The following is a 6,000-nucleotide window of genomic DNA, read 5'->3' as shown; positions in this document are numbered from 1 at the left end:
ACACTAATGGAAACATCGTGGTTGTAGGAGTTGAGGAACCCATTAGTAGAGTCTATTCATATGAAAACGAACAAAATATAAAAATAAATAATATGTTAGTTGTCACCATATCTCGGAGTCGTCACCATATCACGTTCTATTTTTTGTTTTTCCATATTTATTTATTGTTTCTCTAAGTGAATTGGTGGGGCACGAACATCGAATTGTTATCACTGCTAGGATGAAATAGAGTGATTGAGTTACTACGAAAAAAAAAAAAAAAAAGACCGACCAGTTGACCAAAAGGAATAAATATGACACTTGGATAAAGCATTATGTGTGTGTTCTCCCTGTCTCCGTCGCCTAAGCAAGCGTGGAGTGCAGGATCCAAGGGAACTATCATGTAATCTGCTGACAAGAAACATGCGCTTGGATCCACAAGATCCAATCATGATGTCTACCAAAAAAAAAATATTATTGTGTTGAATAAAATCAATCGCTGGTTCCCTTGTATATGCCAGTGATTTGATCTAAAATTAAGTTTGTCGACCGCTGGTTCCCTTGTATATGCCAGCTGTGTTGATATTAGTATTCAGACCAGTATCTCAATCCAATAGGGTTTTTAGGTTTGTTTTGGCAGTGACCTTCAGACAGATATGGGAAAAACCGTTCACCTTAGTCAACAGTTCGCCACCATCTACTTTCTACATCCATCTTCTTAATCTTTTCATGTGATTGTGGTTGATTCGATTCCGATTATTGTGGTTGTGTTAACTTTCTGATAAAGCTTTACTACTAATTTATGAATTGGATTTAAAAGTGGGTACTTCCTCTTGTGATCATTGATAGTATGCCAAGTACAAAATGTTTAGTGTCACTTATAGACTTTTCACAGGTAGTTGGAATTTGGAAGAAAAGGTTTTGTAGGTACACCTCTTGTAAACCTTCACGAGACTATAACTCGTCCACTAGGGACACCTAGAGGTTTAAAGGCATGTTATTCATGCTAAGAGTAACCGTATCCTCAGCGACACGGAGTTGTATGTATGTTTTATAATTATTTTGTTTGATTTGCTCGAGGACTAACAAAGTCTAAGTGTGGGGGAATTTGATAGGTGTCTAAAACACCTAATTTTATATCTAGTATTTATGCTTTCTTTGCTAAGTTTTCTTGTAAATTATGTATCTTATGTTTTCTTTTGAGAATTTAAGTACTTTGGAGTCATTTGGAACAAAGGAAGAAGAACAAGGCAAAAAGATGCAAATGCTGTTAGAGACAAACTATTTCTCATTATTTGCTTCTATTTCTTAATTTTTGTCTGAAAAGCATGTCTGCTTTAGTGATGCAAATTTATGTCTGAAAAGAACGACTGCTTTAGTGATGAAGAGAAATTGTAGAGAAGAAGTGGATATGAGAAGTAAGAGACGGATGCTATTGGTGGAAGAATTCAAGAGAAGAAAAGAGCGTTCACCCGATTTGAGTAAAAGAGCATAGTTGTCATCCCATGGCGAACACTATCTGGACGGCCATTTCCGGCGACGATTTGGCAGAGTTTTTACATGGGTTTTTCTCACTTTTGGGCCACGTGGATTTTCATCTAATGGACTTTGAAGACTTAGACCTAATTTTGGAACAAGAGGATCTATAAAAGAGAAGACTTCTACAACTTTTGACGTCACGTATTATTCTTGGAGATAAGGAGAGAGCCGCATTTGTTTACGCTACTAGGGTTTGCTTTGCTTTCATCTTATTTATTTGGTTATTGATTATGATGAACTCCATAGCTATGAGTAGCTAAATCTTATATTATTGGTTAAGGATGTAGTCCTATATCTACAACTTGTGCTTGATTAATGCATTAGTTTTCTCTCTTGATTATCGTTCAAATCTCTATTGTTTTTAATAATAACATGATTGATGTATTGTGATAGGACTTAGATGTTTGGTTAGTTAAGTGACCAATTAATTGAACTTGCATCCTTGTCCATAGCTATTTTAGGATTTTTCATTGAGCGATAACCCTGAATACAAGAGCATGATATGATTACGGTTTGTAGTGATACACTCTTGTAATCATATATAGTGTTTGACCTTTGTCCGAATTGTCATACGCAATGTATGACAATTGCATTGATTAGCCTATTTCCAAAACTTAATGCTCCTGAGAATTGAACATAATTAGCACAAGGAGTTAGGTTATTCTTTAGGTATAATTCACATACGCAGCTCTAATGTGTATGTTGATGAACTTAGGAAATTAATAGATTATCTTGCTCTCTTGATTCTCTAGGCTTTTGATTATAAAAGAGATTAAATTGTAATTCTAATCATGAATGCAAACACTTGTTTAAGATAGAAGATGAATTCCTTGACCAATATCTTTCTCTCATTGATTAAATTCTACTATTTACTTTGCTTTTAATTTAATTCATATTGCTTTATAAAATCAGAAATCCCCCTAATTGGTTACTTAGGAAATTGAATACTTAATAGCTACAATCGCCTCTCTGTGGAAACGAACTCTTTCTTATCATATACTTTAGGAAAGTGAATTTATTTTTGACGCATATGACAGCGATCAGATACATAACCAGAGCGCCACGAATTTTGATGAGGATTTCTTTCCCTCCAAAAGTACGCCGCAGATATATATTCACATATACGGCCACGCCATCAGATCTATTCTAGTGACCAAACAGAAGTGTAACTGGGGACTGCTCATCGTATCCCATTCCATACAACAGTCCAAGATTCAGAAGATGGTTCAAAGTATTCCGCTTGGAACGAAGTCCTTGAAGACTTGATAGCAGCACGTCGGTGACGGAACGCCTCTCAGCTCGTCTACTTCACCCAACGACTTCGGAAGATTTTGACCATACAAGCATCCACAACATATTATCATCGCAATCAGAAGGGCAAGAATAAGCCTGTAAGCTAAAGATCCAGAATAAACACAATTTCATTCTGGTCAATGCTCAGGAGTCTAAAGAATATTTTAATTGCGGCTCAGCAGTCCAGGCACCAAATAACTTAAAGTCAAAGACGGATCAATAACGCAGCTACACTCTCCAAGATTAGACCTGACATGATCACTGCCGAGCATATATGTCATCCATCAATCCCAAGAGTACAATGGAGTTTGGTAAATTTTGAAATCCACTGGAAAGGTCAGATACTCATTCTTCTAGAGTCGTAACTTTATTACACATTTTGGAGAAGGTCGATGGTATTGTTGGGTGGATACATGCGCAAAATAGAAAAGAGCACCTACCTTGAGTTCTCCTGGCTCTCCTTGCTGCTGATTATAACTATTGGAGATTTATTTTTTACCGTTGATGCTCGCTCTACCGCCACAAACAAATAAAGTCATTCACACCGAGCTAAATGTCCAAGTTTGATCAACTACTCATGGATATTACACTCACGGCTAAAATACGAAGACAAGATGAACTTACCTTGCCGCTCATGATTGGAACGCTTATGATCGAGCTGCTGACAGTGACGCAGAGGAGCCGGACTCTGCAGACGAAAGCACGGAGCCGGACGAGCAACAAAAATAGAAGAGGGTCGATACCCCTTCCATACGAACGAAGTTACTAGAGTTTGAACAGAAGAAGGATTCATTCTTGCTCCATAAACGGGAATAGATGGCTGGGCGCACCACACTCATACCCCAGCTGAGCTAGCAGTACGCTATTACGAAACCCTCTGGCCACGCGATCCCGCTGCTGAAGGTTGATTTGGATAAGCCACTGGCCGCACGATCCCGCTGCTGAAGGTCAATTTGGATTTCCCTGGTAATATCTACCTGCTTCGTCTTTTCAATTTTATTTTTCGTCTGCCACCATCTAGTGCTTACCCCGCAACAATGTCATTATTATGTGCTAAGCAAGGGACTTAATGTTGATGGTGGTTTTTAGCTTAGGGCGAAAACTGTAAAAGTCTTTCTACCTGACCCTTCATCAGAAGTAGTAGACCTTGATATATTTATATTCTGTAGGGAATTTGAAGAATATATCAGAATCTGATGAGTGTCTATGTCTCTCTTCATATTATATTGAAACTCAAGCTCCTAGATGAATCGTTCACAAGTATAGATCCTAATGAGTATTTAATATCCTAGCTGTATTACTCACTAATGCCGGAGCCCGCCTAGTATTTTGCTATGCTATGTTCCCCAGCTGAACTCTCAATATTGGCATGACATGACGATTAGTGTTCACTCACAGCAGAGTAGCACGAATCTCCCGAAGTGTCAGTATTGAGACCTGCATGAAAACACTCACACATGCTACAACACCCTCTGATAAATAGATTTCCGTGTCAACGCGCTTTTAATTAAAAGTTGGCATCGAAGCGTTTAAATTCCTTAAGGAAAACCTAGACTATCCATGTTAGTCTTAAAAAGCAATCACGGCCACACGATTTTGCCAGTCGATTCAACAAACTTAGCCTCTTCCCAGTGGAACTAGGCAACCTCCATAATGTTCACCAGCGGCCCCACTAGCATCCCAGCCGATCGGAATCCATTTAGTTCACCTGTAACACCACTGAACGTTAGCCAGAACATGGGTGATCGCGCTGTTGAAAAAAGGAGCTCAAACGAGCTAAGACCGACTACAATGGTCTCAAATTCATCACATCCGCCCAACTTAGATAGCCTAGTTGTACGGTCTATATCTTCCTTCGAATGATCAAAAGGGTGCTGGCTTGTTCAACGGCGACCCAACTCCATCCCTGGTCGATCGACTTGCTCATGGCAAGCCAAGAGTGCATCAAATCGCTTGATCAAACTAGGGTGAATGCGCTGTTTTGGAAACCACTAGTTTACGTTGCGGAAACACACTACTATCGCAAATCGATCACATCCGTCCATCTTTGCCAGCCAAATTAAATGTCTTAGATCCAATTTTGGGCGACCCAGTAGATGTCAGCATGATCACTGGCAGCTCGCCTTTGCATCTGACTAATCGTCTTGCTCAAACCAATGTCTAGTGCCTTGAATCAATCAGCCTAAATGAGGTTGGCCACACGGCTTCTAAACCCTAAATTCAATCAACGGCAGTAAGCAACTGTCGCAAATCATCTCATCCATCCAACTTTTCTAGCCTAGTCGGATGGTCTAGATTTATTTTCAGGAGGCCAAAAGGGTAACGCTGTAATCATCAGTCACCCCTCCTCCACAAGGAACGATTGACCAAGTCATGGATCGTTCATAGGGTTCCCAAATGATCACTAAAAAGTGTCCATTCGCGCTAATTGTATGATACAACAACAGTCATTAACTGTCGCAAATCGTCTCAGCCACTCAACTTGGCTAACCGATTTAAGCGGTCCAGATCTAACCTGGATCGACTGATAGGATTTAAGAATGACTACCAGTCGCCACTCTCCTATAGGGACCGACCGACCAATCCGTGGGATGCATGTTTATCTCCTACCAACTCCCTGAAAGAGGGCGATCACGCTCCTTTTAAGACACTAAGCTCCGCGACTAATTTAGACGAACTCGGAAACAATGATGCTTCATGAACATCGATTATTTTCAGCTGCTTGTTTAAAAGCGATTCTTTATATACATCGATTATAAAAGATCTTTTATAAATATTTATTCCATAAATAATTTCGTTATTTGACCTAAAAGCACTATGTGATGCTTTAAGCGGCAAGTCTCACGACTTGACCCATTTACTCGAGACATCAAACATGTCACAAACTTGGGGATGCTCACTGGGGTATTGGTTTGGTGGTTTACGACGTGCGGCGTGCAAAGCGCCCATTACGAGAAAGTGTCAGGAAAGGAAGGACGGTTAACAACAACGAGAGAGTAGTGTGTGAAAGGGTGACCAGTCTTCCCTCATAATGGAAACGTGATAATCACCACCTTTTGCACAACCCCACTTCTCCACTACTTAACTTCCTCCACTTCCAACGAGATCAGGGTGCGCTCGAACATGACTTGTATAAATAGGATTTTAACCTATTTCAACAAAGGATAAGTGATCAACACAAGTATCCAG

Source organism: Papaver somniferum, chromosome 1, assembly GCF_003573695.1.
Source record: "Papaver somniferum cultivar HN1 chromosome 1, ASM357369v1, whole genome shotgun sequence".
NCBI lineage: Eukaryota > Viridiplantae > Streptophyta > Magnoliopsida > Ranunculales > Papaveraceae > Papaver > Papaver somniferum.
Note: the sequence above shows the minus strand (reverse complement) of the source record.